General features: G+C 32.3%; 1 protein-coding gene and 2 non-coding genes across 3 annotated transcripts in view; all 3 read left to right on the plus strand.

Moving 5' to 3' along the window:
* The window catches only part of SLO2 (slowpoke 2), a 197198-nt gene that overhangs the window by 14830 nt on the left and 165079 nt on the right, over positions 1-17289 (plus strand). The window lies entirely within an intron of this gene.
* Positions 5997-6115, plus strand: LOC143923012 (5S ribosomal RNA). The gene has a single exon (XR_013261688.1). It is a non-coding gene; the product is annotated as a 5S ribosomal RNA (ribosomal RNA).
* On the plus strand, positions 6361-6553 carry LOC143923006 (U2 spliceosomal RNA). The gene has a single exon (XR_013261684.1). It is a non-coding gene; the product is annotated as a U2 spliceosomal RNA (small nuclear RNA).

Consider the following 17289-nt stretch of genomic DNA (forward strand, 5'->3'; position numbering starts at 1 on the left):
TCCTTTAATGCGCAGTACATTTAGTATTTCTCTCTAATGTCCCCACAGATTTGTCAGCAGCAAAGAGTCTTAATCTTTAATATACATATTTATTCTTGTCGATACCCTCATTTCTGAGGATTGCGACCTCCATTCGTCTTCCAATGAGGAGTGTAAACGCTCCAAAGCATCTCTCTCCAACACTTTCTGCACCAAATGAGAGCTACGTAGAGGTTATTATTTGGCCAATAGTTGGGTCACGCATTCCACTTATACATATATGTATTACTTGATTTAATCTATTAGTGAATTGAAAACGTATGTGAGAAAGTATATAAGGCTTGTAATATTATGTTTATATGAGATCAGAGTAGATGAGAGTGAAAGAAGTAACTGTTTAGCTGTGTTGGCTTTAAATTGTGAAGGGGAGGTGAATGACGTGTTTAAGTGGTAGAATGACACAAGATTCCAATATAATATTTAATGAGGTCGTTGATGATTAAACTCCTCTAGCTTCATGCCAGAGACATGAACTTACTTCAATATTAGCTAATCCCCGTATGTCATTTAAGATATCAAAGCAACTTATAGAGTGTAAGTGATTTAAAATCAGAACAATTTTTTGTCGGTCAGGAATTTCACTGAATTAACAGAGTGAAGCTGGTATCAAACTTATAAAAACAGTATGTATCCAGATACTATTAAGCCCACCTCCCTCCCTACGTTGATATATACATACATATGTACATATGTATAACGAAAGATGCATCGATAGAAGTAAGTGATACGCTTGATATCTGATACATAATGGACAGTCCACGTTGAGATCAAATCACGATCATGATAGATGTATTGACGATACAAGCGCATGTACATATATCGTTAAAGCACTAGCTATGAATATGCAACAGTTTGAATGTCCGGAAAAGTCGCCATTACTCAGTTTTCGCATTTTACGCACGAAACGGCAAATGATTGCGCGTGACGTGCTATCGGGTTTCATAAAAGTGAAATATGATTGCTTCGGGGTGAGAAGTAAAGGATGTAAGGGAAGGGGTGGTAGGGTTTTTTTGAATGGGGGGGAGGAAAAACCCAAACAAAATAAATAAAGAGGTAAAATTGAGCCCCCAGAGAGGGTGTATAACGGTAACAAGGAAGGATGTCGGTTGGCTAATTTGACAGGCTCGGAAAATTCGCTAGCGATGTGAAAATCCATGGAAAAATAAGTACTTTCAACTCGCTCGAACCCCACTTGTTATCGACCTTTGTGGCGCAATTAACAGATAAGGGGCTATCCGTGATGGATCGATTCGAAAATGCCGACACATTAATTAATTTCGATGCTTTTTTTTATCGATTTGTAATTAAAAAGCAACGCGAGGCTTAATTCAATCAAAACAAATATTTATTGTTATGTATTTTACTAGTTTTTACTAAATACCTGATTCTGAATAAAATCTGTATAAAGACTGTATAAAAAAACTGATTAACAATGAATACACATTCGCTCCATTGAAATTTATATAATTTAAGAAAAAAATATTTTTGTTTTTTTTTTGACATTTTAATAATGCTGTAGCGTGGACGTGTAGAAGGGTTTCCATGATTCAAGATAGACGCATCGAGTATTGGTAAAAGTAGATTATTGTTGTTCCGTTGACGATCCAGCTCCAGATATGTTGGTGTGTGCTTCATTCGGAACTGACAGGTCGACGGATCAAGTACAATAAACTACCTCTACCACTACTGTTGCGTCTTTCACTCCAATATCGGAAACCCCATACACATCCACGCTACAATATATACAAACACTCAAAGAGATTTGGCGTTGGTTTGTTTAACGAATTTTAACCATTTTAAATCCTTGCAAAGTACGAGATCAGTATAAATCACGTTCGCGCACAAAGTTTTATTATTTTTGCAGGGAATTATTTTATATATGTACATAGATATATAACTTACATATTTATGTACAATGTATGATATTTCACAACACAAAACCGTATTGTATAATAAAATTGAATGAGATATTTACATTTTTGATAAAACCACATGCTTTTTTATGCAATCGTGCGTTCTTTTGGTGGCGTTTTTATTTTATTGATTAAAAAGAAATTAATTTAATTAAATTTACTAATGATCGCCATATTTTATTAACCATAATACGATTCAGAATATATTTGAGTGCAAAACATTCATAAATACAATGTATGTACATATACATATATCACACATAGAAACCATACTTGTATACGTCCATTGATAAAACATTTGTACCACGTGGTAAATATTCACGCATTAAAGTATTATACGTTTTCAATAAATAAACAATCTAAATAATATACATATAGTATATTTATAAAAAAAATACTTTAATATTATCATTACATGTACATATAATCATTAAATTAGTTTTTGACTTGATTATTGACAATTAGCATAAATTTGAGTTTGATCGAAATCAAAGCCACCTTTTATATATCCATACGTGAATATTACGTAATATTAAATATTTATAGTCAAAGCCAAAAGTAGCATACGTGTCCCATTTAAATATCGATTTGTTTATTACCTCATTTCATTCTAAATATATGCTTTTTCATTTGTACTCAAACTCACCTTGGATATAAAGCAGCACAAAAGGACAACAATGCAATCGATGTGCATTGAAAATGTATCAAATATTCATACTTGAATAAACGCTCATACATATGCATAATATATACGTTACAAAGGTTAACGAAACAATTAAAAAAGCGCATTTTTCAATGACATTGCATTTTATACGTATAGGTATAAGTATGTATAATAAGTAACGGGATAGGTTTATGAGAAATTAAATTAAGTTTATATGTGATGGAATGAAAAAGATCACGTTTGCTGTTTTATTGAGTTGTTGGATAGCTAGCTGTCATCGCATTGATCTGACATACAATTCTGATGTGATTTTAGTGAATTAATTGGTGATTAAATTCTTCCAGCTTTATGTCGGAGACATTCGCTTACTTCAATATTAGCTAACTTCCGTATGTCGGTAACACATCAAAGCAATCTAAAGAGTGGTTTAAAATCAGGTCACATACTTTTGACGGGCATGAATTTCTATGAAGTATAAAGTTTCACGTTAAAAACGTAAAGCTACCAAGCTTCAAGCAAGGATTCCTTGCGAAAAAGAAAAAAAACAGAATTGCTGAGCTTCGTCTTCTTGTAGATATATATATAAATATCATTAAAATGAGCAATATTTTAATTTATTTATTCTTTAACACTTAAAAATATGCTAGCTACTGTGTTGGACACCAAGCGTCCAGTTAAAAATGTGATTTAATTATTGTAAATAGCTATAAAAATCATTTTTATCATGTATTAAACGTCGAATTATATAAAATAAGTGCAAGAAATGAAAAAAATAATGGCTAAAGCAGAGCCGCCATTCTAAAGCGGATATTATTCTCACACTGACTGTTGAGCGCGGCAAGTACTAAATCCCCCTTTCTATCGCGCATCAATGAGACACGTGTACAAGAGGATTCCCGCTAAAATGACGATTTTTGTTGATATTGATCAATTTTTTTATTTCGTAATAACATCATTTGAATCATACAGGTTTTGATGAGGAATACATAAAATATATCAATAAATTTGGTATATTTGAAGAAATAAAAATGTCAGTCCTGGTAACTCACTATCCATCACAATATGGCAAGTGTTAAATGTAAATTGCTTAGAATTGACGTTCAGCAGCTAAAGTTTTGATATTCAAAAAATTTTTAAATAACAGTTGAAAACACGTAGTTCCATTCGCAGTTTAATGAGAAGATCGCCGAGGAACGGCATCGGTAACTTATAGTCGAAGTTTTCAAACGATTTTCACAATGATGGACACGATTTACTTCCACGCACCAAATGAGAAAACTTGGTCGGAAAATTCGCGAAAAGCCGACGATATCCATCTGCGTTATAAAGTCCCAATCTAGCGCACACAAACACACATACGAAAAACAAGCCAGTTATGTTCCCAAACAACACGCGACATTGTTTGCCAAGTTCGAAAATATGTATATACATATTATGTATGGGAGGGTTTCAAAGGCAGGCTCAAACCAAAATTCTCCTTTTGGGGAGGCATAACGAGCTCTAGGGGAGGCACAGTCAGAATAAAATTATATAAATTTTGTATTTAAATAATATCGAAAGAAGAGATTAAATGTTTTAGTTTTCATTAAACTGAATGTACGTTTGCATTTCGGAAAATACACTAACTTATGCAACCGATGGGGAAAACCGATACGAGCGCATAAGCATATGAATATTTTCGGAAACGTTATATTGTGACAATATTGACTCGACGATACGACGTATGCAATATTGCGCCATATCGTCGCTCTGTGTTATATATGTAAGCTGATTTGCATTGCAATTGGCCAAAACACGTGCCGAAACGTGCGCTGCTGTATAGTTTGAATAGAAGTAGCCTTTTCCGTGCACTGCTATACCGGGCTGTGCAGTGATGGATAATATAAATAGATCTCAAAGACTAATTCGATCAAAGCTTTAGGTTATTTACATTAAATTGAAACTAATCTAGTATATTGCAATAAATAGTGGTGGACATTTGAAATGTCAAAATTTCCAAAGACAAATCTCAAAAAATAGTATCTGAAAATGGTTCAGATTTCAGTTACGCATTTTAGTAATTTGAAAAAATTTAAGATCAATATGTCAATCAACGACCGCTTTGGCAGTTTGTAACGGGAATACGGGCATATAATATTAAATCCAACAGGTAGACAAATAGAGGGTAGGTAATCAAATCGGGAGGAACCGTTTCAACAATGAAATCAGATAAATCAACAAACTTTAATAGAAAATGATCAATTTGGACCACAAACAAACAATTTGGCCGTAGAAATACTTATTTATACAGCGTATGATTCTTTTTAATAGGAGTCTAACCGGGGTTTGAACCCGGGACCTCTAAGTTGCTAGTGGCACGAGATTTGGCTATATGAAAAAAAATGACCAGAAATGACCCGAATAAAATTTAGCTATATGAAAAAATGAGTGATTTGGTGCACGCACTGTTGATAGATGTCTCGCAAATTTTAAGTTTTTCAGCGATTTATAAAAAAACTGAAAATTTTCAAAGATTTATCCATAGATGTCTCTATGATGCTCAGTAAAATTAATCTATAAATTGTTTATCGATGTTTGTAATTGGCCTTCTGGTATACATATATACATAAATATATGAGCCGCTATAGTTAAAAGTGCCATAAGTCAACTTTTCTTTAATTAAGTAAATTAAAGAAAGCTAACTAAATATAATGCTTAGCGTGTAACAATATAGGTTTTTCATTCAAAATTTACCCTTTTTCATTTCAAATTGACCCTTCTTACAAGGCCCTTTTGTAAGCGATTGAGCTAAAATTCTTACAGTCTTCCGATCGTTTTGAAATCCATTTTGGGCGGTTTGATCAACGATGGGAATTTCAATCAATTTTTATAGTTCGATGGTGAAAAATAGTTCATATCGAATTGACATTGAAAAGGGTTCAATTTTGAAAAGAAAAGGTTTAATTTGAAATGAAAAAGGGTCAATTTTAAATGAAAAAAAGTCAATTTGGAATGAAAAATCTACATTTAAAAATACTGGTGGCCTGTAATACGTTTATTCTGCTTTTCCGAGATTCTGGACATATCGAATTAAAAGAAGTAATAAAATTTTGTGAATTAAGTCAAACAGAATTAGCGTTTTTGGAACTGAAAATTGAACTACTGCCACTTTCAAATATAACGGCTCATATGTACATACTAGCTTTATTACCCGGCTTTGCCCGGGATGTATAAAAAAAATAAAAATATTTTTTTTTAAATAAATTTATTTTATTAGGAGCGGCGCCCCCGACAGGGGCCCCATGGGGCTGCGTAAGCATTAGCCTGGATAAACGGGAGTGTATAGTATTTCTAAATTAATTACGTGAAATATATGTTCAGTAAATTAAGACAAAATGTTCGCCAACGACCATACCACGTTGAATACACCGGTTCTCGTCCGATCACCGAAGTTAAGCAACATTGGGCGCGGTCAGTACTTGGATGGGTGACCGCTTGGGAACACCGCGTGCCGTTGGCCCCCACTTTTTTAAACATTTTTATTTTATTTAATTTATTTATTTTTTTCATATGCATGTACTCTAATATAAAATACATATAAATATATAAATAAAATACATTCATGGATTTGCTTAGATTTTGTATAAAAATGTCATAAGATTTTGTTTGATGGAGTCCCACATAGATGTCGGTAGGGTCCTTCGCTTTATACTTGCGGTAATGTTGCACTAGGGCTTATATATGCGACGAGTGTATTTTCAAGTTATCGCTTCTCGGCCTGTTGGCTAAGATCAAAGTGTAGTATCTGTTCTTATCAGCTTAATATCTGATAGTTCCCGCAATGCGGGACCAGTATATTAAACTGATTTTTGGAAAGTGACGGGATGATCGGGGCTTGCTCCACTCCTGTCGCGGGTTGGCCCGGCATTGCAGTGCCGCCGGGATCGGCCCACATTAACTATTTATAAGAGAGCGATGAGGATAGATTGTCTATCCATTGCACTGTGTCTGGTGACATGCTGTTTAGTCAGCATGTCACCAGATATCGTTGGGTACTCTTCAAATAACAGTAGACCGCTCCATATTTCGACAGGCTGGAGTTAGTTACCACATAGGAGGAAATTGGGCATCTATTTTTGTCAATTTTATTTATTGCATTGCATTTTTAGCGTTTTTGGGCATTAAAAATGTTCAATTTTAAGCATTTTCGATGAATTTTAATAAAATTTATATACATATATACAATTTAAAGACAACACAACAATTAAAGATAGAATAATAGAAAAATTCAAAAATGTTTTGGAATTAAAATTACAATGAAAAAAACACGAATATAAAAATTCAAAGACAAAAAATATGAATATAAAAATATAATACCAATTAAAATATACTAAAATTCAACATGGAGCATATTTCTACGAATTCTGTTTTGAGATTCGTACGACGATCGGTAACATTTATATTGTACTAGTTGTATTACCCGGCTTCGCTCAGTATTTATAATATAAACCGCTTAAACATGACTAATCCAATAGTAAACATTTTATTAAAAAAAATTAAAAAAAAAAAAAAAAATTTAAATAAAAAATTAATTTTTTTTTTAAAAAAATCTATTTTTTTTGCCTTCTGGGGCTTTGCCCCTCCACGCCCCCATGAGCAATTGCCGTCTAGGGCTTCGCCCCCCTTAGTTTATGCCTTTTAGGGCTTCGCCCCCATGATTGAATGCCGTCTAGGGCTTTGCCCCCCTTAGTTAATGCCTTTTAGGGCTTCGCCCTTCCGCGCCCCCATGATTAAATGCCGTTTAGGGCTTCGCCCCCCTTAGCTAATGCCTTTTGGGGCTTCGTCCCTCCGCGCCCCCATGATTAAATGCCGTCTAGGGCTTCGCCCCCATGATCAGTTGCCGTTTAGGGCTTCGCCCCATAAGGCTGCGCCCCATGAGGCTGCGCCCCATAAGGCTGCGCCCCATGCGGCTAAGCTCCATAAGGCGGCGCCCCATAAGGCTGCGCCCCATAAGGCAGCGTCCCATAAAGCTGCGCCCCATAAGGCTGCGCCCCATAAGGCTGCGCCCCATAAAGCTGCGCCCCATAAGGCTGCGGCCCCTTCGGGGCCCCACGGGGCTGCGCCCCTTGTGGCGCCCCTGGTGGGGCCCCATGAAACTACTCGCCTTGCGCCCCCGCCGGGGTGAATCCATTGAATCGAAAAAAATCAAATCGGCGCCTATGGATCGAAAAAAAAATAAATCGAATCACGTGTTCGATGACGTCACCGATCTACGGACGACGACGAACGAAGGATACATATTTACATACATACATACATACAAAGTCTATTTCCAAATTATAGATTAGATGTAAAATACGAAATTATCCCACTTGTTTCTGTTATGTTGAATGGTTGACATTCTCTGTAGAAACTTGCCATAGCCTGGACTAAAGTTTCTAATTAAATACAAACGCGTTGAGTATATTGGCGATGCCGTTATAAAAAAAAATAAATATCACCAAAGCCGAAATTTTAGTCGACGGCCACACTGTGCAGCGGTTTCGATCGCAAAAAATCGATAGTCGCTAATCCGACGAAACATCTTTGCGGGTTAAATTTAACCGCAGTCGATAACACGCATTCATTTCACCGTACGAACAGTTATTGATAAAGCTCTTAATAATGGCGAGCTTTCGTCGGTCCCAGATTGTTGAAAAGTTAGCCTTTCAGGCTTTGAGGGTCTTCGTGTAAATATTCATGCCGGTTGCGTAACTTATTGGCTTGAGGATTGAATAATTCAATTCGAAAACGATTTAGGGGATTTCATTAAACGTAAAAATCTTAAAATAACAAATGTATATTGCGTAGATGTCGACACATCGGAAGGTTCGACATATTGTGATATTGTATGTGTGTATATTTTTGCGAATTTTGGATTTTCCACAATATACCTATTGGAAAACTTGTTTCCTATCAATAAAATGTTTCACAGATAAAAAAATCCATCGATTATAAACAATGATTTGCGCCTCTAACCAATTGATTTATCTCGAAAATTTTTTTGAAAAAGTAGGGGTTTTTTTTGCACATTTTTTAACCTTCAATGTTCACCTTTGCAGTTTAATTGGGTCGGTTTTAATTAGTTTTGACTCTTAAACAAGAATTTAAAGTTACCGTTTTGTCAGAAACTTCTATACAAAACGCACCACGTTAACAACGGCTATTTGTGATCTTTTCGGAAAATGATCATTTTTGTTCCGGTAGTATTTTTGTTAAGTGCTCATTAGCATCGGGCCGATTATTTTTTGTTCATGTCATTATATCAAATATAAAAGTTATTGAGAACATTTTATATATCATATACATATGTACATATATGTATATTTCAAAGTCAAAAGTAAACGCCTAATTAAATTAAACTACAGAGGTGAATATTGAGTGATTTTTTAAATAGCAAAGAATCGAAACTATTCTAAAAAATTATGCAAAAAGATCCCCATTTTTTTCGAAATTTTTATCGAGATAAATCAATTGATTTGGAGACACGAGGCATTGTTTAAAATCGATTTTTTTTTTTTTATATAACATTTTATTGATACGAAGCAAGTTTTTCACTAGCTCCATCGTAGAAAATCCAGAATTTAAGTTATTCGCTCCGATCTAATGTACATACATACATACATGTGTACATGTGTAATCGAGCGTAAATCCCAATAATTGAAATTGCGATAAACGATGATGGGATTTGGCTTTATCCCAACATCGTTTATCGCAAGTCGTATCGGCCAAAATTTGAACAGAGCAAATAAAATGTAAATGGTGGTTGATAATATCATCAAATTGAATTTCCATGTTAAAGGCTTAATAAAAAGTAAAAATGGAGTGTTAAATTGTCATGTTAAGTAAAAAAAATAATCAGATTTGTCATTTCAGACAATGATGTCAAATAAAAGTGATTTAATCCTATTTGTGAATATTTTATTTAATAAAAAAAACTTAAATGTGTGAATTTAAAGTGAGAATTTTTACTTTATATGCGTAGTAGTAACAATAGACGAAGTTTTGTTTTACTTGATCTTCAAAAATGATCTCTAAATGTTTCAAATCACCCAATTTTTTAACATAACAGCACAAATAATTTGAGATTAAAGGGCATATTTAGCTGGATATTATTATTTATGTTTGAATGGATTGGACTAGATATTTTAGTAGACTGACCATCAGTCAACAAAATAGTCGGAATAATTATTTTCTATAGTAGATCACATATTGAGTCCGATTCAATATATATATATATATATATATATATATATATATATATATATATATATATATATATATATATATATATATATATACACATAAAAACATTATTTACATGTACATTATATAAATAGTGATTGCATTGTCACACTTTGGATGAAAGTGATGACCAAACATATTCTAGTATGTAAAATCCTTTATACAAAATAGGGTGCAGCCACGATACATTTTCGGTAAACGTGAAAAAGCATACATATATCTATCTTGCAAATGTATGAGTGTAAATCTACCACAATGTAGTAATTACATATGTAGGATAAACCTTGTAATGTTTTAACCGCAATAATTGTCACGTGTGTTAATTATTTCACTACGAATAAAAAGTGCAGATAAATAAAACGAAACTCCCAGATGCATCAATTATTTACATTTTAATTTCAGCTTTTCCAATTAAGTCGACACTTATTTAAAGAATAAAATTTAAATTTTATTAAAGAAGAAAGTCAATCTCCAGAGAAATATCAAAATTAATTAAGCACTGAAAAGTTTAATGTTAATAAAAATCTTACAATATTGACAGTTATGCGCATAAAATATCTACATAATTGCTTAGCTTATCATTTATTTAATCATTTCAATGGATTTCTTCCACTTTCGTATAAAAAGGCTCACTTTATACGCACGTATGTATACATATATGTACACATTTGGGTCAAATTTATCTTGATACTTACTCCAACACAACCACGCCCGACGACGTCCTTTTTTATTGTTTTCCTTTTCCATTTTCCCATCTGCGGAAAATCTGACATACTTTTTACCGCCGAACAATAAAATCTTGTCACTTTTGAGTGGCACGACATTTTTTCTTATTCCAAAAATGTACATTATAAATATAAGGAAGTCGTAATGACCCAACTTGTACCGAATATCCTAATATGTTGATCAGTCAAAACGGTTTTTGCCAGCAATTTTTGGGGACCAGTTTTTCGTTATTGAAATTTTCAAAATTTTCAGTTTTCTCCCCAAATATGCATTCTATTTCCATCATAAAAAAATGAAAAGAATGCTTAAACATAGAACTGGTTTGTTTAAAATTTTGAGTGTACATAAATAAAAATACTTCCATTGTCTTTTATGTTATATTAATTAACAATAATTCTATTTATCAAGTACTAGTGATTTTACCCGGCTTCGCTCGGTATTTGTAATATAAACCGTTTAAACATGACTAATCTAATAGTAAAAAATTTATTAAATTTATTTGAAAGCCCATTTGTTTTTTTTATTAAATTTACTGTTACGAAGAAACAAACATATGTATATGTATACTGTCTCTTTCAAAATTATATGTATTCCAGAATCCGGCGCCTGCGCCGCCGAAGCCTTCGCCCCTAGGGCTTTGCCCCCTTTGAACCCTATGAATCGAAAAAAAAAAATCGAATGTGTCGTTCCCAACCAACCAACCAATGTTACATACACATATGCAAAGTCTCTTTCGAAATTATATATTAGATAATATTTTTGTCATACTATAAAGATAATTTTAAATGTAAAGCGATATTAAAGTTGACACTTTTTTGAACACCAAATATACCCTAACGAATACGCACAGTTCTATGTCAAAATAGTGCACCAAATTTGACTGCATTCTTTAAATTTGTTATTATATATTATCCATATGTATGTATCTTGCGTTATATATTTAATGCATTTGACTTTTTGTTTTGAAAAGTTTTTGTTATTCTTATTGGCTTATTTAGTCTCAAACACTATTTTGTTCAAATGTAATGTATTGTAGAATCTATAATCGTAATGTATTTTGAGTATTATAAATCAGAAACTTTGTGATAATAAATATACATTGCGAAACAGAACGAAGATGTAATATTATTACATTATATCGTGTAGTAGTTGGTTTTAAGGCAATTTCCACAGCTCGCTAATCGGATTGTGAGGCGATGTGTTCAACAAGTCAACTTTCAGAATTGAATCCAACTTTGTGAATCCAACAGTTTCCGGCACTCAGACGATTGTAAATTTACCTTGGTCGAATTTCAATCAATTCAGGTGTATTAAATTGTCTGATATTTCTATGTATCCCGACTAGAAAACACATATACATACATAATAAATTCTCTCTCTTGATAGAAAGAGTTCAAAAAAAGTTCCTACGATACCTTTACATGAGGAAATATAAATATTACCCCTATTTCTTTCCCACAGCCTTTTTACAAGGTGTCCTAGGCTTTGACTCACTCTCTTTGAGAAAAAATTTTGCCGTTTCTAAATACTTCTTTAAGTATTGACAACCCTTCAATTTTGTATGAGCTTAATTTTGCACGCCTGAATGCGGTAGAGCTTTGCGTCATCGTCGTCTTTTTCAACCTATTATCGCGAAAATTCTGCTTTCGGTAACTCGTCTCTTTTAAAGGCTGTCCGGTTCCTTATTGTGATATATGAGCATTTGGACCTGTTTATTTGTCACGTTAATCAACTGGTCAGTTTCATGAGATTCAAACACGAGTCTATTTGAATGAGATGAATGATTTCTAATATGTTACTGTTCTGGTTTTTTTTTCTTGTTTCTTTGTTCTTGTTTGTTATTTTTATTATTATTATTTATTCATTTTTATGTATGTATTTATTATAATAATAAAATTAATTATGTCAAGACATTGAATGAATCATTCAAAATGTGTGTACATAATTTGCTCAAACGTTTCTATATACATATGTATGTAATATAATTTTACCATAAAATAACAAATATAACATTTTTGTGATAATGATACACTATATATATAATATATACATATGTACATACATATGAGTCATTATGTTTTAAATTGGCGTTAATCCGCAAGAGAAACATTTAGCAAAACATTAAATAAAATGTATTGCGTTTAACAACATTTAAAAAAAGGTAAAAATAATGGTGGTTTAATACGTTAATTCCGTTTTCCCGAGATTCTGGACATATCGAAGTGATACAAATTTGTGAATTAGGTCGAACAGAAAGTGTTCTTAGAACTGAAATTGTTTAATTGCTTGAAACTTCCGCCACTTTCAAATATAACGGATCATATAAACATATGTAAACTCATATACATACATATATAAATGATCATTTATTATAATTACTAATTTATTTGTCTACTGGCTTGAGTGTATTTTATTTGCTGTCCCTTTATTCATTAATTTATTATACATTTAGTATCTGACAAATCATTCATGCTTTTGATCAATTAAATACAGGTATGCAAATACTAATTTTGTGAAAAAATGTATAAAATATAATAAACAAATAATTGATTAGAAAGTTTAATTTTTTGAAGATAATTTTTCATATACAACATATTAAGTAAAATTGACATGTTCGAAACTCATTTAAATATCATAATGGATAAATCATCAAGAAGGGCTTTTTTATTCAAATTTTCCATAATAAATTCAATTATAATGCTAATATATGATTTAATTTTATTGTTACAGGTAAGAGACATCTTCAACGATTCAAACCGTCCCTCTACATACATGCTGTAAAGGTATTTTAAACCTACATATATATATTTTAAATCCTTGTGGTTGGGGGAAAATATACGTAGCAAGGAAACGAACCATTTTGAAAATTATTATCCTGAAAACGTATGAAAATAGTGTACTAATATTTCGATAGATGTCACACACAAAAGTTCGATAGATGGTTTTTTCGTTGAATACTGTAGTCATTTATAAATTCTTTAAATTTTTTTTGCAATTTACAATTAATTGGATTTAGCTTTGATCTGTATCATCAGAATTTAAATTTAATTGAAATCGATATCTATTTTATTGAAATGGAGCTAGTGAGATAATCTTGTACAAAGACAGAATTTTAGCATCAATAACAGCTGGTGATATCATCAATAAAGATGAAAAGTAGAACTACAAACGTCTTATAACCATTTTTGTGTGAAAGAAAACGCCATACTTGCAGAAAAAAACATGTTTTGTACATTTACATTGTGCTAACCAATTGTTATTGTTACAAAGCGTCATTTTTTGATATTACATATTGTAATGCGAGAGATAATCTCAGATTCATAGCGACTTGAATAACGATATTTTTCCACACCAGATAAAACAATATTTCATATGCATTTCGATTGAAAATAATACAAATCATCATTGTAACGTGTGTGCTTTTATTATAATATAGTATTATAATATATCATTAAGTTTTGAACATCGTCAGCTTTTTCCACCGCATTTCAAAGCAGTGCTATTTTTGGCGACGAACTTCGCACAAATCATCAATCATTTTCGAAACATTTTTAATTGCAGCATATTCGATAGTCCTTCTTGTTATTATACACACTATTATTATGCAAAGGTATTCCTAATTCATATCACGGGGATATTTTTAATGGTAAGTGTCCTCGTATTAGGTAGACTTAGGAGACCGTACGAGAGGGCACGCGAAAGCTTTCTTCGGAGTCTTCATCCACCGTATCGGATAGAAGATCTACAAGTACAAGAAAGTTTGCTAAAAACAACTAAAATATGTATTTTTAATTGCAATCATACCACGAGCAAATTATGTTCAATATTAACGACCCGAATTTGAAGGAACATGGTGGGTACAGGCGATTTTATAATATTCGGGACAGCATTAATTTCGATGAAATTGGCAAAATCTAACAAGTTCGTCGATAAATTTCCGCAAAAGAATAATTTTCCTCCCAGAAAGTGACAATTTTTGATTTCTCGGCGATCGACAAAAATTCATATTTTACGCTCAACGCTCACGACACTAAAAAAAGACACGCACTACTTGAAAGTCTGGGGGAAACTGGCTTTAAAAATTTTTTTGGCAACAATACGTTGAGGTATGATGAAAACAACTGTAAAAGTATAAAAACAAAATTGGCAGAAAGTGAGACCCAATAGGGCGAAAAATGGGTCATTCCGGTAAAATTTGTGACCGATAAGCTTCGCTTTGCGCTGGGTGTATAAGGGTGTATTATAAATTATTTTTAAGGATTTATTTTGTATTATTTGGAGATTGGAATGGTTAGTATTCGAGGCGTTATTCCATACAGGTGAAGCATAGGTTATACACAGTGGCTTAACTAGTGAGCTATCTGTGAAAATTTATGAAACTTTTTCAATCATCCTCGCATATATACGGACTACATATAAGAAAGTTTCACCCAAGCGAGATGCGGAAAACGACTTCGAAGAACTCATCGACCACAATTAAAGAGCTTCCGAAGAAGTTTCACCTAAACCGAGTCCGCTAATTGAACGATGTCGTCTTCAGTGTTGTTTGACTTGTACCTAAATGCATGTTTGTAAGCCGTGCGTGTGTGAATATGATCACTCGTAATCCATAATACTGAGTATAAGCTGTATGTGTGCGATTAATAGCCAATTAATGCTATGTTTGCAATTAGTAACTTATAAGATTATACCTAGCTGACTATCGAGATATTGAATTATCAATATAGAATTACAAATATTATATTATCGGACAGATATTGACTTTGCATAAAATACTTTCGTGAAGGTGTCGTAAAAATACATAAAGTTCAAGGTTTATTATTCCAAGATTGCCCTTTACGATTTTTTTTATATAAATTCAATATAATATCATCGATTGGAGAATTTGTTGGGATTAGAGAAATTCGAACTTTTCTAAAATTTTTAATAAAAAAAACCTCATATCATCGATATACTGGCAGAAAGTGAAGTCAAATTGGATGTTTTGAATATGTTATTGAATTTTTTAAGTCAAAAAATAAATAATAACTAAAATAATCACAAAAATAGAGAGCTTCTTGATTTTCGAAAAAATCGATTTTCTCAAAACAAGGATTTTTTACTTAAATCTTTCTGCCAGTGTAACTAAGATATTAAACGAAAACAAATTGCTCGAATAACATATTGCTTGAAATACATACGAGTTCTTCGAATGTCAATGGCTCAAATTGTGATTTTACAGTACAGCGGTCGGAATTTCGCTAGATAATTAATTATAAGTATTTTAAAGCAATGTAATATCACAATCAATAGGAAAAAAGCATCTGACTATTGATTCCAATACTCATTTTGAACACAGAAATACTAGATTTTGTGTTAAAAACCGCAAAAACCGAAAAAAATGGAAATTTTTTACATTTTTTAAATCGCTTATATCTCATAAACGAGAGCGAACCAACAAAAATCATTTTTGAATTTAGTGGTTCAAACTTAGTAAAGATTAGTCTCCGCTCTGATATTTTTGTTGCTCAGTGTCGTTGACAATGGGTTAGGCGTCATGTGTCCAAAATTTTTGGATTCTTGAACGTGTTTATTACGATTACATTTCACCATCGACTTAGCGGACCCCATGAAATCTATATCGGTGGCCAGGGCTCGCAAAACGGCAAAGTTTAAATCGATTGGAAGAGTGTAGGAAGTTTGTCAGACTAACTGACGAAGTGAAACTAATAAAAACGTGCTTTTTTTTTTGTTGCTCAGTCTATAATACAGTACCTACAAAATTTGAAAAACGTTTGATATTTTTTTTATATATATGGTCACAATATTTTCCTGTTTTATTAACTAATTTTATTAACTAGACTCCTAAATTATATAATTTTAACTGTTTCATTTACTAATTTAATATTTCATTATTTTTTTCTTAACTTACATAGCTCTATGAACGAAAAAAGTTTCCGATCACTGGTGTACATAGAAGGTTTGAAATTTAAATATCTCCAAAGGAGACCTGTCTCTGTTGCTGCGTACGCACCTAAACCCCCAGGCCAACTTTTTAAACCAGTAGCGTACAAAATATCGAAATAAAAATTAAATTTAAAAATTGAAATTAAATATCAAAATTAAAAGTATTATTATTATATTAAAATTAAATTCAAATATCAAAATAAAATTATAATCATATTAAAATTAAAATAAAATATTGAAAGTTAAAACAGAACATACACAATTTAAATAAATTTTCGAGATAGAGCTAAAATTAGATGATCAAAAATCACATATGGGTAGTCCTCGACTTTTTTTTTTCGAAGATGTTTTGACTTACGAAGATACGCACTAAGATCGAAAAAAAATCAAAGAATTATTATTTTTACTTCCTCATAAAGCACAGCTACTGATAATACATGATACTATATCATGTATTAGTATGGGTGATCGTAAGTTCGTCGATAATTCGGTGTATTGTCGGTACATCAAACAAATTTTTTTGTCATCACAAAGGGAAATAATATTAATAAATAAATCAGCTCAGAGGTAAAATTTATCGGATAATGTGTGATTTTTTGTGATTGCCGACCGACTTAAAATATAGAATTCTCTATTAATTTTATTTTGACGAAAGAAAAAAAAAACCTTTGACAAAACACCGACGTCGGTTTTTTGTCAAATGTGTTTTTTACCAATCATCGACGGCAGAATACAGTA

This window comes from Arctopsyche grandis, chromosome 2 (assembly GCF_051622035.1).
Source record: "Arctopsyche grandis isolate Sample6627 chromosome 2, ASM5162203v2, whole genome shotgun sequence".
Taxonomy (NCBI): Eukaryota; Metazoa; Arthropoda; class Insecta; order Trichoptera; family Hydropsychidae; genus Arctopsyche; species Arctopsyche grandis.